Genomic DNA, 19,250 nt, shown 5'->3' with positions numbered 1-19,250 from the left:
GGGTGTCCATTGTTGAAGGGTTCTGGGAAAGTCTGCCTTGCTCTTCTGGAAGAAGCAACATTCTTTCTCACTCCGCCTACATGTGCATGAGGAAAGGTGAAGCTCGATCATTACTGGTAGACATTCTAGGCCATGAAGGAAGTAGCCTTAGGTTGAAGCTCAGACTGGATCATTGCAAACTGTGGAACCTGAGGCCTTGATGACATAGTTGAATCACATGATTCCTAGAAGGAATGAGCACAATTCTTCACCAAGAAAAATGTTTCCTCTTTTGTTCCTAGTAATAAGATTAGTCCAAATCCTTTTTCAACTCTCACCGCTTACCCCAGTCCCAAATGCTCTACATGCCTGAAAGAACTACTGTTCTTTATGTTATCTAGAAAAAGAAAAAAAACAAAAACAAAAAACTGGACTGTAGGAACATATGACCCAGAGCTGGCAGTTTATGTTCCAAGTCTGAGACCCAAAACAGTGTTCCCCTACAAATTTCACAGACTGTTTTTAGGCTGTAATTCTTATATAAAAGCAAAGGAGAAAATATACCAATGTGGTACGCATTGGTTTAGACACAGGATTAGGACTGCTGAGTTCAAGTCAGTTAAAAATATATAAATGCCTATGTAAAGGTAGTTGGAGACACGAGGATCTGCCAATGACCATTTGTAGCTTAAGGAAGCAATTGGCTTAATAACTTCTACCTGAAAACTGTGATTTAAACCTCCATCTTTTTTTTCTCAGAGACCTTGGATTATCAGTCAGATGACACTATGCTAGGTAATAAGCTAGGACAGATTTAAGCTGATACAATACAAGTTGAGTATTTCACGTCCCCTGGTGAAATATTTGTGCATTTATGACCTATATTATTTATATGGTTTGTGGAATCTTTGGATTAATGACACCTACACAAATAGTGACTATTGTGTAACATAGCGATATTTTATTTTGTGTGTTGTCAGAAATTGTTTATGATACCTTAAAATTTCCAGCCACTGACAAATTATATTTGAGGAGACAGCTAGCTCTATATAACTCTACTATAGGATTTTGCTCTCAAAACACATTATTTTGCAATTTAACATCACACCCTCCACTTGTGGATTTAGTTTTCTCCAAGTTATTTATATTTCTCATTTTTTATACTTTTTTATTAAAGTTAATAGATCATAAAGAACATTACATTAAAAAAACATTTTAAAAATATGAAAAACATAAGAGGTTCCCACATACCCTGCTCCCTACTCACCCACCCCATCATTTTTGTAAATTGTATTTTCTTTGAAGTACACACATCACACACAAAAAAAGTTACATTAAAAATATAAGCGTTTCCTGTATACCCCCCACCCCCCACACCCCATTCCTTCCACTCCAACAACCTCCTCCATCATTATGGCACACTTATCGCACTCGATGAACACATTATGGAGCACTGCTGCACCACATAGATAATAGTTTACCCTGTAGTTCACGCTCTCCCCCAACACATTCAGTAGGTTAAGGCAGGATATATAAAGTCCAGCCTCTGACCCTGCAGTATCATTTAGGACAACTCAAAATCCCAAAAATGCCCCCACATCATGTTTCTTCTTCCCTCTCCCTGCCCTCAGCAACTACTGTGGTCACTTTCTCCACCTCAATGTTACAATTTCTTCTATTACTAGTCACAATAGTTTTATAGTAGAATATCAGTAAGTCTAATCCATATTTTATTCCTCCATTCTGTGGAACCTGGGATGATGATGTCCTCTCCACCTGTAGATCAAGAGGGGCCTTAGATTCCACATGGATGATGAATGCAATTCCTCTGCTTGCAGTTGTTGGCACTCTTGATTCCCTGGTGTGGTGTTTGACCATCTTCACTTCCCTGTTAGCTGACCTGGGTAAGCCAAATGAACCAGAGAGTAGGAGCTGCAACTCTGTTGAGGCTCAGGGCCCAGCTGGCATATGGGCATATGGGCAGTCCAGAGATTCAAGTCCCCTGAGTATGTATCATCCCTAGCACCAACCACAGGTTCAGTAAAAGTGACAGAAGAGGCATGTGTAGGAATATCACATCTGAGTCCAGCTCCATCACACTCAGGAGCACAAATTCTATATTTCTCTTGCCTTCATCTTCTCTCTCTCTCTCTCTTTTTTTTTTTTTTTTTTTTGAGCAATTGTAGGTTTACAGAAAAATCATGTATAAAAATATAAAGTTCCAATATACCACCCATTACATTTTCTTTTTGAACAAGAGTTATAATACTTTAAGTAGCATCAGTGGAAGCAGTTGGGGACTACATGGTTTCTAGCAATATTGGCCATATTAGTTTCTAATCCTTCAATGTCCATAGCTTTAAAAATTGACCTGAGGAAAAGAAGCACACAAATTTAAAGCAGAAGGTTTGTATTCAATAGTTCATTGAGCGGGCTACTCCCAGGGTGTAACTGTTCTTTGCTAATAAGGCAGTTTAAGAAGTTAATTAACTCTGTGAGACTGCTTAATCGTAGCTCACAAAGGAACAGGTGCTTATCCTGCATGCAAATAGCTGTTCCTGCAATAAATTACTGGTTTATGTTTGTATCATTTACTTTACTTAATATTCTCCCTGCTTTCTACTTCCCTGTTATAAGCATCCAGTGTAGGAGCAAAAGGCTTTAATAGCTTAAGATTTAACACAGTTTAAACAATTTCATGCCAACTCAAGTATTTGTTGACTACCTTAGACCAGGTTAAATTGGAAGAAGAGTACTAAAGAAATTATAAGGCACAATTCCTATTTTAGAATTTAGTTGAGAAAAGAGAAAAAGATTGTGGATCTATAGGGAGAGCATTACACTTATATATAAATATATACATATGGTATATTAAACATAGTTATACAATTATGTATTATATATTATAAAACATGCTTTTAATATACATATAATACACAAGCAAAGTGTATTTATACCCTACATGTATGCAGTTATAGACTATACCTATATATTACAAATACACATATAATGTATACTATGTAATATACATTGTGTTGTATATAATAAAATAACTATATATATAATAAAGTACCAAAATTTAGTTGCTTCATTCATTCATTCAATGAACAAGAGGTCAGCAATTGTTTCTGAAAAAGGCCATATAGTACCTTGTTTAGGCTTTGTTGGCCATGCAGACTCAGAACTTCTCCATTCTGCAGCTGTGTAATATGTAAATGAATGTATGTGGCTAAGTTCAGATAAAAAGAAGTTCTTCTGGTGGCCCCTCCTTAGCTCACCATCCTCATCTCTTACTGCCCCTTCCTGCCCACTGTACTCCAGGCATTTGGACCTCTTGCGGGCTCTGCCCCTGCAGGGCTTGGCTTTTGCTTCTATCTAGAATTCCCCTCTCTATCTGTGTGACTTATTTCTTCACCTCCTTCAAGTATTTCCTCAAATATCATCGTCTGAGAGAGACCTTTCCTCACCAGGTTGTCTAGTACCACAGTATTTCATATTGCAACACACCCACAGCTTAGCCTGATACTTTATATTTTGCTCCATGACACTCATTCATCAATGGTTGGGAAAACCACAGACTCTTGTAGACCAAGAAGGTCTAGGTTGAAATCTGCTTCTTCTACTTTCTGTCCCTGTGACTTCAGGCCAATTATATAACCTCTGTATGCCTCATTCTACTTTATCCATAAGATGAGCATACTAACAGCAGGACTATTCTGAGGTGATATGTCAGCAAAATGTAGGAATTTATTCTTATATGCATCATATCATTAACATTAATTTTTATTTTCCAATAAGAACCACTCATTAGAGTACTTGTAAGACTTTTACTGCCAGTTGAATTTTGTTCACAGTTCAGGTGTTTCTGTTCCTTAATGCCTCTAACTTCAGTTCAGTACAACGATTTTAGCCATATAGAAATGGCAGACATTCTTCATGTATTTATTGAGAGCATAAATATTCATTAGCATGTCTTTATTTCCCTTCAGGGTAATCTCAATCTATGTCACCAGCCACCCCTCCATGCTCTCAGTTTCTACGCTTCAGCTTTGCAGTGAGGTGAACACATTATTTATGTTTTCACACATGCATTTTATGCACTTAGAATGGTATGCAAGTCCCCTACTCGCATTATCATGCACTAGTGCCATAGGAGAAGTGGTTTGAGAAGGAATAAAATTAATAAAATCACTGACTTTTTAAAACTTTGTTGTAAATGCCATTATACTGTCAGACTAAAGGATTATAGGGAGATTTTTCTGTACCCACAGGTGGTGCTTTCTTGCCTATCCTATTCTTTCTCCCTCTTATTCTCTCTCTCTCTCTCTCTCTCTCTCTCTCTCTCTCTCTCTCTCTCTCTCTCTCTCTCTCTCTCTCTCTCTCTCTCTCTCTCTCTCTCTCCCCCCCCCCCCCCCCCACCACTGTTCTCAAGCTTTTTGTGAGGTTTGACTTGAGGAGAAGAGAGAAGCATTAAAGTATGGGTAAAATTAAACTTTTTATTTAGTCTGGACTGTAATTTTTTAATATCTGAAAATGACTGGAAAGCTATGAAATCTTTCCAAAATGCTGTGAAGGAATTGGAAAACTTGATCCTAGAGAGAAAACACTGTTTCCTGGTTGTACCCTACTGAATTCAACCCCATTTAAGGAACCAGCTAAAATTCACTCCAAAATCTGGACTGTCCATCAGCAGCCCAGCCTCCACACTAACAGGTGCAGCAGGTCCTGGTTTCCACGCATTTCCAGGTTGATAGGAGGCTGACAATGTTTCCTGCAGTCCTGAGGTGCCCAATCACTATCCCCTGTGATCAACTGCCTTAAAACCTCACAAGGGCAAAGCTTTCTGAGAATAATCTATAACTCAATTTTTCAAAAGCCTTAAGACCATTTATCTAAGGGAAGTAAATATCTAGAGATGAACTCTGGGAATCATGGATTATCACTCCCATTATCATAGGGAACATGTTACTGCCTAAAGCCTCAATCTTCTGTATGTAAAGAGGGTCTTTGCTCAACATTTGTGTTCACTGGGGTAATTTTTCCAGAAGAAAGTGATACTAGACTGGAGGCACTCAAATTGCATTTGTTTGTTCAGTCCTGTCTTTCTAATCATTAGCAAGGGTGTTACATTTCTATTTTGTATATACATAGTTACTATCATCCATTCCCTCCCTTAGCACATCACCACTTTCCTGAAACATGGGAATGTGCACTTTCATACGACTTTGTAAGACCTTGAAGAAGGATCTGACATCAAGAAGTATCAAATATTTTAATGCAAGCAGTCATTCTTTTCTCATTTGTGTATTTAACAAATGTTTATCAAGTCTTACCCTGCTCCAGTCATTATTTAGGACTTGGGATAGAAAAATGAGTATGGTGCCATCCCTTCTTTTACCAGGCTTGCCATCCAGGAGAGGCCCAGCTATGTAAAGGGAAGATTACAAAGCAATCTCACAAGGCTTTGTTAAGTGACCTTGAGCAGTGACCTTGGGTTGTCCAAGCCATACCACCTTTACCTGTCCTGGCATTACTTTTTCACACTTGGACTTCCAAAACCTATTCTATCTCTATTCACATTTATTCTTGCTATGATGGTTGGTGATTTTAGGGGGAAGTGATAGTGAGTGTGCTGGGAGCACCAAAAAGTCCCATGGATTTGGAGGACACATAGTCTCAGGTTATGACTCCCAAATTTGGGAGGGAAGCAAATCATTTGATAGACACAAGAGTTCCAGGATTGACGCTGGCATCCTAGCACAGTTGAGAACAAGAGTTAATAACAATGCTAAGGGCAAAAGGCCAGAGCTGCTGTCAGCTGGGTAAACAGATTGTAGTGATGGTTCTCAGAAAGAGGTGGAGACAGGCCTGCTGAGTGAGACCAGCCAGTGCTTATGTCAAAAGATAAGGAAATACAATGTTGATAATGAAAATACAATGCCAGTGCATACGCATTGCCTAGCAGCTTATTCTACCTCCTGCAAATCATTTAGGAGTGCCTAAGAATTATCAGACCTCAAAATAAAATAACTTTCTGAAAGACTTAGGAAGTTTAGACACCTCAGTCCTCTTTTTTTAACAAAATTAATGCAATTCAGTGCATTTACACAATAAAATAAATGATTATTTTTTCCTGGGACAGGTATGATACTTTTCTTGAACAAAAGAGTTATACATTCCAGAAAATTATTTTATTCTTATTCTCAAGAAGCCTTCTCTCAAATGGATTGTAATAATTTATAATTTGCACACCTGTCAACAGAGCATAGGCATCCACTTTTCCTCAAACTTTGAACTTTAAATAAATATTTTTTCTTAATTTTATTTATACACACTCCATATCCTCCAAACCTATACCTCCCTACCCCCCACCTACCTCTCCATCCCCTGGTAACCTCTAATCTACTTTCTCTTTCTTGTGGTTTTGCTATTTCTAAACATCTCTTACTAGTGACATCATACAGTTTTGCTTCTTATCTGTCTTGATCATTTCATTAAGCATAATATTTTCAAAGTTCTTCCACTTGGCAACTTGTCTCACAACCTCATCTTTCTTATGGTGAAATAATATTCCAGCAGTTGTATGTAACACGTCTTGTTTATATAGTCATTTATTTTTTGTTAAGATTTATTTTTTATTTTATTTTATTTATTTCTCTCCCCTTCCCCCCTCACCAGTTGTCTGCTCACTGTGTGTTCTTCTGTGTCTGCTTGTATTCTTATTGGCAGCACTGAGAATCTGTGTCTCTTTTTGTTGCTGTTGTTGCATCGTCTTGCTGTGTCAGCTCTCCGTGTGTGCAGTGCCACTCCTGGACAGGCTGCACTTTTTTTGCGTGGGGTGCCTGTCCTTACGGGACACACTCCTTGTGCGTGGGGCTCCCCTACATGAGGGAAACCCCCGCATGGCACTCCTTGCACACATCAGCACTGCACTTGGGCCAGCTCACCACAGGGTCAGGAGGCCCTGGGTTTGAACCCTGGACTTTCCATGTGGTAGGTCGATGCTCTATCAGTTAAGCCAAATCCACTTTCCTATACATTCATTTATTGATACACTAAGATTGCTTCCAAATTTTGTCTAATGTGAATAATGCTGCTATAAACATTGGTGTAAAAGTATTGTTTGAGACCCCATTTTCACTCTCTCTTGGTATATACCTAGAAGAGGAATTGCTGGATTATGTGATAATTCTATATTTAGGAAAAGGCATGTTGCTTTCCACAGTGGTGCACCATTTTACAATACACTACCAATGCCTTAGAGTTCTAGTTTCTATACTTAAAAGTTTGTTAAGATTTTCTCTTTCTTCTTGATTCAATTTAAATAGTTTGTGTATTTATAGAGACTTTTCCATTTTATATAGTATTATCTCATTTGGAGTGCAATTGTGATTATAATTATAACAGAATTATAGCATTCTCATCATCATTTTTATATCCGTAAGGTCAGTAATGATATTACCATTTCCATTTTTGATATTAGTTATTTGCATCTTTTCTCTTTTTTGACAGTCTGCTTGTCACAACTTTTTTCAAAGAACCAACTTTTTATTTTGCTGATTCTCTCAAGTGTTTTCTACTCTCTATTTCATTTATCTCCTCTCTAATCTTAATTATTTCATTCCTTCTGCTAACTTTGGTTTACTTTGCTCTTCTTTTTCTAATTCCTCAAGATGTAAACTTAGGCTATGTGGTAGTTTGAGGTTTTCATGGACCCCAGAAAAGATCATGTCCTTAGAGATAATCCATTCCTGTGGGTGTGAATTTATTGTAGGTAGGACCTTTGGATTAGGTCACTTCTGTCAAGGGACTTTGGATTAGATTACTTCATTATGGCATCAGGGTGGAACCCAGAACATGGCTATATGGCAAACCCCAGAAATAGCAGGTCTGCTGTTCCATGAGACCCTGAGGACAAGAAACCATGGTTCCATAGATCTCCCAGATCTTGAAATCTCATGCCCTGCAGGTTTTTGGAACTGTTTGGGTCCATTAATCTCTATTTACCTTCCAAATTCTCTCTGTGGCAATGGGAATGTTTATTCTATGACTGTCCCTTCTTTGAATACTGGAAGCAGATAACTTGTTCTAAGTTCCACAAGTCCACACCCTTGTGTCCCAGGACAGACCATGACTATAACCAATTTTGATGAGACTTTGTACCTAATATTGTTACTAAAATGATTTAAGGTTTTAAAATATTGTGATGGATTGAATGTATTTGCATATGGAAAGAACATGTCTTTTGGGGTCCAGAGATAGAGTGAAGTAGTTTGAGACTTTTATGGACCCAAGAAAAGATCATGTCTCTGGGGCTAATCCACTCCTGTGCATGTGAATTTATTGTAGGTGGGACCTTTTGTTAGGTCACTTCAGTTAAGAACCTTTTGATTAGATTACTTCAGTAAGGCATGACCCAGTAAGGCATGACCCAGTAAGGCATGCCAGGGTAGGTATAATCCTCTTACTAGAGTACTTTATAAATGGGATGAATAAAGAGAGACAAAGAGAGAAGACACAGGAACACAGAGAGAAACCCATGAAAGCTGAGAGAAGAAGCCACAGAAATCAGAAGCTGAAAGTAACAAGACCCAGAGGAGAAGAGAGATGCCACCATGTGTCTTCCCATTTGATGGAAGAGTCCAGGATTGCCAGCAGCTGGTCTTCAGGTAGAGAGTGCCACCTGATGCCATGGTTTGGATATTTTTCTCTGTCTCAGAACTATAAGCTTATAAATTAATTAATCCCCGTTGTGAAAGCCAACCCATTTCTGGTATATTGCTTTTGGCAGATTTCTGCAAACTAAAATAGTTTATTAATTTGAAATCTTTCTTCTTTTTTAATATAGGCATTTGTAGCTACAAATCTTTCTGTGAGCACTGCCTCTACTGCATCCCATTAGTGCTGGTATGTTTTGTCTTCATTTACATTTGCTTTTGAGTATTTCCTAATTTCCCTTGTAATACTTTCTTTACCCTTTGGTTGTTTAACAGTGTGCTGTTTAATTTCCACATGTTTTAAGTTTTCAGGTTTTCCTTCTATTATTGATTTATAGTGTAACTCTATTGCAATGAGAGGAGTCATTCTGTATGGTTTCAATATTTTTAAATTTCTTGAGACTTCTCTTGTGCCTTAACATACTGTTTATCCTAGAGAATGATCAATCTGCTCTTGAAATGAATGTGTATTCTGCTGTTGTTGGGTAAAGTATTTTATATATATAAACACATATATATATGAGCCAGATGGTTTATAGCAGGGGATCTTAATCTTTTTGTTGTTGTTGTTCCATGGACCCCTTTGCCAGTCAAGTGAAAACCACAGACCCCTTCTCAGAATGGAATGGCAGAGAATTTTATGACACTCAACATCAGCATGTCTTTGAATTAAATTTTAGGTTATTCAAAATTACATTTTACAACTTTCCCATAATTTCAATACCTGATAACATAACACAATTTGACATCTGTTCAAATGGTCATTTTCAGCAAACATTTAGAAATTTGAGTTTTCTCATGGCATCATATAACCATCTCCACCATCCCTACCAACCTTTTTGCAGGCAGTTCTCCACTGCACTCAGAATATGTTACATCAAAATAAAAATCATACTAAGTCCACAACACTATGCTGTGTATTGTTTAATAAATATATCGCACCCATACCAACATGTCCCCACAAGAATTTTATTTATTTATTTTTTCTGTATTTTCAATTCAAGCTCATGGACTCCCTGAAATTTGTTGCTAGAACCCTGGCTAAGAACAGCTGGTTTATAGTTTTGTTCAGGTCTTCTATTTCCCTTTTGATCTTCTATCTTGATGTTCTTTCCAGTATTGAAAGTTGTGTATTGAAATCTCTAGCTATTTTGTATAACTTTCTTTCTCCCTTCAATTCTGTCAATGTTTGTTTCATATATTTAGGGGGTCTATCACTAGGATCATATTTGTTTATAATTGTTATGTCTTCTTGTTGAACTGTCCCCTTTGGCAATATACAATGTCCTTCTTTGTCTCTTGTAATAGTTTTTTTATTTAAATTATAGGTAGTCTGATATTAGTATTGCCACCCCAGCTCTCTTTTGATTATTATTTGCATGGAATATTTTTCTACCTTTCACTTTGAGCCTGTTTGTGTCTTTGAATCTAAGTTGAGTCTCTTGTAAAAGCATGTAGTTGGGTAATGCTTCTTTATCCATTCTGCCAATCTCTGCCTTTTTATTACAGAGTTTAACCATTTAGAGTTAAAGTAATTTCTGATGAGGCAAAACTTACTTCTGGCATTTTTCTTATTTTTTTTGTGTCCTTTACCTTTTTTGCCTCTCCTTTCCCCATTACCACCCTCCTTTTTGCTTACATGACCTTTTATAATGAGCCATTTTGAATCACTTCCCATTTCATTTTGTGTAAAGTTTTTTTGTATTTTTTCTTTATGGTTATCATAGGGATTACATTTACTATCCCAAATCTATTACAATTTTGTTTATATTGATGCCAACTTAATGTCAATAGCCTGTGCATACTCCGTTCCTATATTCTTCCATTCCTCTCCTTTATGCTATTCTTGTCACAAATTATATCTTTATACTGTGTGTACCCAGTATCAATGGTTGTGCTTATTTTTTTGTACTTTTTAAAAATTTTTTGTGTGCTTATTTTTATGCATTTGAGGTTTAAGTTACGTAAGGAAAAGAATTCAAAACTGTGACAGTTTGAAACTTTTGTGAATCCCAGAAAAGATCATATTCTTAGAATGAATCCATTCCTATGGATGTGGGATGCATTAGATTCAGTTAAGGGAACTTTGATTAGATTGTTTTTGATTAGATCACTTTAGGGCCTTTGATTGGACTACATCAGTGAGGCATGACCCAGATTGAGCCTCGACCCTTTTGCTGGAGTCTTATATAAGTAGATAAGTAAAGCAGAAAGAGACAGAGAAAGACAACTGCCATTTTTACCCTGTCATGTGGGAAAGGAATCCAGGATTGCCTTCAGCCACAGAAAGACAAAGAAACCCTGAGAGGCTGAGAGAGAGGGACAGAGGCTGCTATCAATGAAGCAGCCTGAAACTGAAGAGATGAGGCCTGGGGAGAGATGAGCTATATGCCTGATTGCCCACAGCTGAGCTTAGGAAGAAAGTAAGCCTGGAAGAAACACACAGAGACCAGCCACCATTTTGCCTTGCTACATGGCAGGATTCCAGGATCTGTCAGCAGCCAACATTTGGTGAAACAGCATTTCTGATGATGCCTTGATTCAGACATTTTCACAGTCTTGCAACTGTATGCTTTAGCCCTAATAAATTCCCACTATTAAAGATGACCCATTTCTGGTATTTTTGCATTGGCAACCTTTAGCAAACTAAAATAATTACAAATGAAAAGTGGGACATTTCTGACATTTGTGTCAACCCATATAGTTACCTTTACCAAACGTCCTTTATTTCTTCATACAACTTTGCGTTACTCTCTAGTGAAAAAAAATATTAACTCACAGGTAGATATTAACTCCTCTAGATTAAACTCTTGAATGAGTTCACTGAATACAAAATGGACCAAGTCATAGGTGTTTATGATGTGCCACAGGAGCCTTCTCAGTGTGGCCAGGCCAATCAACCCAGGAGAGCCTGACATTGAGAAGTAGTTAACACTTATGAGGCCAGTAGTTTTCCTTGTTGAGATTAGATACTTCCATGCATAATCAGGCATATGATATAAGATTCATTGATAGTAATGACCCAAAATTTACTAGCATTTACCCAACCCTTCTTATGAAGGATCTCAGCCTCCTTTCAAAGTGCCCCCTAACTCTACCCATTCAAGTTTCCCTTAGAGAGTGTCACAGTTCCCCACCAAAAGCCTTCTCCCACACAGTATCCACTGGGTACCACCATACCACTCAAGGATTAAATGTTTCCACAAAAGGAGTTTGGAGTCTTCAAAATGCCAAAGTTACATAGAGATCCATTGTTATACAGAAAAGAATTCACCTTTAGTTAAATTTTCTTACCAGGTTAGTCTTTTCATACTTTGCTTCTTCCTCTCTTGAGATAAATCAGCTTCAATGAAATTGGGCTTCTATATAATTCTTTATGATTGCTCAACCTACCTTCCAGAAATGATCATATGTGTCCAATTGCTAGATAGAAATACAGTTTGGGCTCAAGTAGAAATTTCCACTATATCAGTCAAGATCAATACCTCAGTAAATTACTTAAACTTGGCTTAAAAATAAAAGGAGTTATCCATGAATAGTCCAATCTACATAACTTGGCTACAGATATAATTGAAAGGAAATAAACATTTAAATATTAACACACATAAAACTATAAATATCTTGTACCACTAGACAATTAGGCCATATACAATTAAGATTGTTAGATTACTATCTTTCTAAAAGTCATACTGGCAAGACAATCCTTTCAAGAAAAAAAAACAGAAGAAAACCATCAACAAAATCAATAGCACTCTTTCTATCTTTTGCTGACATTTTCCATTTCCTATGAATAGCAACCAGGAGATGCCTTCATTTCAAAGCTCCCACACTATGGTTGTATGACAGGCACTTAAATGCTCATTACAGGCAGTAGTCTGTCCCAGGTTACATAAACATGGGCAGAGGCATGAGATTAGCATATAAACTACAAATGAGTTGTCTGTGGAAATAGAGCATATGATAAAAAATAATTCCAAAATTAAACCTTAGATCTTTCTTTACAAAGTACCTCTGGTGGCATCTATATTGTAATTGAAGAGCTTGATTCTTAATATTAAACCTTTGCCCCTTGGCTTTATTGACCATCATTCATTCTCACATTTTGGAGAAAATCCTCTTGTTCTGTCTACCTTCCTACTTTGTTATCATTATTTATACTAACCAAATATCTCACACTAAATCTGAGTGCATATGTTTAAGTAAGAATGCACATAATTGACACATTTCTGTATATACATGTGCAACAGTGTAACAGAGTACCAGAAAAGACAAAGTATGACTTGTGAGGGAAAAAGGGTGGGAGGAAATTACATATTTTGAGAATCTACTACTTCATAAGACTGTAAAAAGCAATCAATAAGGTATTCCATTTAACTTCCATAGTCAAATAGAATTAGTAATATGTCCTTTTCTAACTAATGAGGAAACAGATTCAAAGAGGTAAGTAACTTGCTGGAATGTACAAAAAAGTTAAATACAAAAATGGGATCCAAGCCTAGGTCCAACTCCAAAGTCCTTATTCTTTCATTTATATAATAATTTCTCTCATTTGTGCTTTATATTTAAAAATTGTGGTATGGTAGTCTGCCTGAATATGTTTGCACATAGTCTAGGATCACAAAGGCTGGGATCATCAACTGGCCCAGACTTTGCTGACAATTAACAAAAGATATTACAGGGGTGTTGAGTGCACTTCAACTAAAGAAAATCCTTTAGTTTTGGGATCTGTGTACTTACATATCACACCAGTGGCCAGTAACCAATCTGACTACATGACTTTCATTCTTCTGTGCATCTGTGATCCATATATTGCATGTTTTCATACAATAAACAGACTGAACAACTAAATTCAAGCTCTAAATGTAGTCCTAGGTAAGTAATCAGTATACAGCAACAAGGCAAGAGCCCCATTTATTTCCTAGCTAATAAATTCCATTAGTCACTATTTACAAGGACTTAAAGTTGCAGTCAAATAACCTCAGGTGTTTTTGAGGAAGAAAGGTGTACAAATTCCCTGTTAAACCCTTTATTTCCCACAAACTTTATTGGGTATATATTCACCAGCATTGGTACCACGATCTTAAAAAATGTGTGAAGGCAATGTGATGGTTAGGCTATTGTGTCAACTCAGCCAGGTAATTGTGCCCAGTTGTTTGGTCAAGCAAGCACTGGGCTAACTCTAATATAAGGGCATTTACAGACTTTAGTCACTGTTGACTGTACTGCAGTAGTAAATCATAGATAGCTGATTACAATTACATCAACCAGGGAGATTGCCATCAGCAATAAGTGACGCTTTTTCCAATCAGTTGAATACCTTAAAAGGGGAAATGATTCCAGCCTTGAGTGACAATTTTCCAACTTGTCTTTGGACATCCAACATCTCCCAGAACTCAAGAAACTTCACTAGACTTTCATTGGCACCCCTGATTGCAGCCTGACTGCAGAACCTGGACTTGTGCATCCCCACGACTGCATGAGACACTCTTGTAAAATCGCATACTATTGACAAATATCTCTTGTTGATTCTGTTTTCCTAGAGAACCCTGACTAATACAGCTTGGTACCAGAAGTGGGGTAGTTCTTGAGGAAAGGAGTCTTAAACATGAGGTGTCTGAGGTGGTTCTGGGAGTTTTGCAATTGGCTCTCTACTGTACATGGATTCAAGGATACTAATGACTCCCTTTCCAATAACAAAGAGGCTGCTAATAGTCCATGGCGTGAGTTGGTAATCGAGATACCCAAAATATCATCACTGGACTCCTCTACTTCCTTGCTTATAAGAAGCAAGGATCTGAGTGAGATTATTTTCAACACCTTAAACAGAGTTTTGTGGAGTCAAAACACTATAATGATGTTGGCTGGCTTCTCCTAGATACTCTGGATACTGTTACAAAAGAAGGCAATAAATGAAAGGCTTCAAATTTTGAACTTAAACACTGCGTGAATGATGGGAAAGTTTCTATGTATGCTCTGAAAGAAAATCTTGTCTCCTGTAGCCACAGTCTCAAAATATCTGAGACTCAAACTCACACCTTCATTGTATAAGTTGCAAGTTACAAAGGAAACTAACATCTCAACCTCAGCATGGTTTCTGCAGTTAAATTGAAGGCATTGATTGGAAAAAAATGGAATCCAGAGAATTTGGATGGAGACATATGTGATGATGATAATAATATTGGTGGTGACATTGGAAACCTGAGTTCTGCTGAGATTTTACCAGATAAGCCTGAGATGGCCTGCCCTGTCCAGACCACATCATGTCAACCTTGTATCAACCAGCCTCCAGCCTGCCCCAGGGAATCTGAAACAACTTCAGGCTCTGAGGTGGGTACCAGACTAATTGAAGCCTGCCCTGCCCACACTCTGGCCTGCCCCAGGGAGTCTGGACCTCCTCCCAGCCCTGAGACACATATTAGCCAAACTCCAGCATGTACTGCCAAGTTTCCAATCTGCCCTGAGGAAACTGCCTTCCAACCCCTGCATGAAGAGATTAATCCTGTCTCACCAAAAGAAAATTAAAGGGAATGCTCTGAGGTTAGTAGCTTGCAGGGCATTTCTAATCCTTCTCCTTACCCACCCCCACCACTTCTCTTGTCTTTGAGACCTATTACTAAACTAAAATCACAACAAGCCCCTAGAGGTGAAACACAAAGTGTGACCCATGAGAAAGTAAGGTCTACTCAGAAAGAACAGCTTGAGTTTTCAGCTAATATAGACAGAAGTCAGGGGAATATATGTGGGAATGGATACTAAGGGTATGAGATAATGGTGGAAGGAATATAAAGTTGGGTGAGGCTGAATTTATTGATATGGATCCACTAAGTAGAAATTCTGGATTCAACCCTGTAGCTCAAGGGATTAGAAAGGACTCTAACACTTTGTTTGGGTGGCTGATTGAAACATGGACCAAAAGATGGCTTAGCATGTCTGAGGTTGAGATGCCCAATTTGCCCTGGAATACAGTAGAAGAGGGAATTCAAAGGCTTAGGGAGATTAGAATGCTAGAACGGATTTACCATTTGAGAGCTGCCCACCCAAACCAGGAATGTCCAGAGGACACACCTTTAACCAGGACTGTGAGGAATAAATTTGTAAGACTAAATCTATCTTCCCTGAAGAGCTCTGTGGTTGCTCTTCTCTGTAGTCCAGATATTATTGTAGGGAGGGCTGTGATGGAATTTAAATCCTTAAACATTATGGGGATGATCCAATGTTTGTCTGGCAAAAGTCAAGTATCTGCAGTTAATCGCCAAAGTCAAGGTGGGCGTGGCTACCGCAATGAAAGACAGATTTTAAAAAGCACTCAAAATAGTCTGAATTGCACAGAGGTATGGTGTTGGCAAATACATCATGGGGTACCTTGCAGTGAAATAGATGGTCAGTCTACTAAATTTCTTCTGGATCTGTATAAAGAGAAGAGTCCTAGGTCGAGTGAACAAAACCCTAACTCAAATTATAGATGCAGAAAATCACAGCCTTTCAATCAATTCCCAGACTTGAGACAATTTACAGACCCAAAGTCCCTTGAATGAGGAGAAGGCCAGGTCTCCTTGGGGAAGGATCCTGTTAAACTGCCCAAAATTTATACTGTTAATCTTCCTCCCACCTTTCCCGAAGGAGTTCTACAGCCTTTTACCAGAGTAACTGTGTGTTGGGGAAAAGGAAATGATCAGACATTTTAGGAATTTTTAGATAGTGGCTCAGAAGTGACATTAATTCCAGGAGACCCAAAACGTCACTGTGGTCCACCAGTCAGAGTAGGGGCTTATGGAAGTCAGGTGATTGATGGAGTTTTAGCTCAGGTCCATCTCACAGTTGATCCAGCAGTTCCCTGGACCCATTCTGTGGTTATTTCCCCAGTTCCAGAATGCATAATTGGAAGAGACATACTCAGTAACTGGCAGAATCCCCACATTGGATCCCTGACTTGTGGAGTGAGGGCTATTATGGTTGGAAAGGCCAAGTGGAAGCCACTAGAACTGCCCCTACCTAGCAAAATAGTAAACCAAACCAATACCAGATTCCTGAAGGAATTGCAGAAATCAGTGCCACCATCAAGAATTTGAAGGATGCAGGGGTGGTGATTCCCACCACATCCCAATTCAACTCTCCTATTTGGCCTGTACAGAAAACAGATGGAACTTGGAAGATGACAGTAGATTATCATAAAGGTCTCCAGGTGGTGACTCCAATTGCAGCTGCTGTCCCAGATGTGGTATCATTGTTTGAGCTAATAAACACACCTCCTGGTACCTGCTGTGCAGCTATTGATTTGGTGATTGCTTTTTCTCAATTGTTATTAGCAAGGACCACCAGAAACAGTTTGCTTTTAGCTGGCAGGGTCAGCAGTATAGTTTCACTGACCTGCCTCATGGCTATATCAACTCTCCATCCCTATGTCATAAAATCATCCAAAGGGATCTTGATCGTCTCTCCCTCCCACAAGACATCACACTGGTCCTTTATATTGATGATATCATGTTGATTGGACCTAGTGAGCAAGAAGTAGTAAAGACTCTAGACTTATTAATAAGGCATTTGCATGAGAGAGGATGGGAAATAAATCCAACTAAAATACAAAGTCCTTCCACCTCAGTGATGTTTCTAGGTGTCCTGTGGTGTGGGGCATGTGGTGATATCCTTTCTGAAGTGAAGGATAAGCTGTTGCATCTGGCCCCTCCTATGACCAAAAAAGAGGCACAACCCTTAATTGGTCTCTTTGGATTTTGGAGACAACACATTCCTGATTTGGGTGTGTTACTGGTCCATTTACTGTGTGACCAGAAAAGCTGCTAGTTTTGATTGGGGACTGGAACAAGAAGAGGCTCTGTGACTGGTCCAGGTTGCTGTGCAAGCTGCACTACCACTAGGGCCATATGATCCAGGAGATCCAATGGTGCTGGAAGTTTCTGTGGCAGATAGAGATGCTGTCTGGATGCTTTGGCAGGCCCCTATAGGAGAATCACAACACAGACCCTTAGGATTTTGGAGGAAAGCCTTGCCATTCTCTGCAGATAACTACTCCCCTTTTGAGAAATAGCTTTTGGCCTGCTACTGGGCCTTAGTGTAGACTGAACGCTTAACCATGGGCCATCAAATTATCATGAGACCTTTGTTGCCTATCATGAGCTGGGTATTGTCTGACCCACCAAAGCATAAAGTCGGGCATGCACAGCAGCACTCTATAATAAAGTAGAAGTGGTATATATGAGACAGGGCTCGAGTGGGTCCTGAAGGCACTAGTAAGTTATATGAGGAAGTAGCCCAAATGCCCATGGTGGCCACCCCTGCCATGTTACCTTCTCTTTCCCAGCCCTCAGATTTGGCCTCTGGGGAAGGCCCTTATAGTCAGTTGACTGAGGAAGAGAAACCTCAGGCCTGGTTTAAAGACGGTTCTGCATGATATGCAGATACCACCGAAAGCGGATAGTTGCAGCACTGTAGCCCTTTTCTGGGACATCCTTGAAGGACAATGGTGATGGCAAATCCTCCCAGTGGGCAGAACTTCAAGTAGTGCACCTGGTTGTTCATTTTGTTTGGAAGAAGAAATAGCCAGAGGTGCATTTGTATACTGATTCATGGGCTGTTACCAATGGTTTGTTTGGATGGTCAGGGACTTGGAAGGAACATAATTGGAAAATTGTTGACAAAGAGGTCTTGGGAAGAGGTATGTGAATAGATCTCTGTGAGTCGGCAAAAAACATGAAAATATTTGTGTCCCACGTGAGTGTTCACCAGAGGATGACTTCAGCAGAGGAAGATTTTAATAATCAAGTAGATAAGATGACCTGCTCTGTGACTAATGCTCAGCCTCTTTCCCCAGCCACTCCTGTCATTACTGAATGGGTTCATGAACAAAGTGGTCATGGAGGTAGGGATAGAGGTTATGCATGGGCTCAGCAACAAATACTTCCTCTTACCAAGGCTGACTTGGCTACAGCCACTGCTGAGTGTCCAATCTGCCAGCAGCAGAGAACCACACTCAACTTCCTATATGGCACAATTCGTTGAGGTGCCTGCTACCTGGTGGCAGGTTGACTACATGGGACCACTTCCACCATGAAGGGGCAGAAATTTGTTTTAACAGGAATAGACACATACTCTGGATATGGGTTTGCATTTCCTGCATGCAATGCTTCTTCTAAAACTACCATCCGTCTTACCATGTCTTATCTACCACCATGGCATTCCACACAGCATTGCTTCTGATCAAGGAACCCATTTCGCAGCAAAATGATGTGCAGGAATGGGCACATGCCCATGGAATTCACTGGTCTTACCATATTCTCCATCACCCTGAAGCAGGTGGATTTTTTAAAAATTTATTTCTCTCCCCTCTCCCCCATCCCTGCCACCAGTTGTCTGCTCTCTTCATCCATTCACTGTGTGTTCTTCTGTGACCGCGTCTATCCTTATCAGCGGCACCAGGAATCTGTGTTTCTTTTTGTTGCATCATCTTGCTGCATCAGCTGTCCATGTGTGCAGTGCTATTCTTGGGCAGCCTGCACTTTCTTTCGTGCTGGGTTGCTCTCCTTACAGGGCGCACTCCTT

This window comes from Dasypus novemcinctus, chromosome 11 (assembly GCF_030445035.2).
Source record: "Dasypus novemcinctus isolate mDasNov1 chromosome 11, mDasNov1.1.hap2, whole genome shotgun sequence".
NCBI lineage: Eukaryota > Metazoa > Chordata > Mammalia > Cingulata > Dasypodidae > Dasypus > Dasypus novemcinctus.
Note: the sequence above shows the minus strand (reverse complement) of the source record.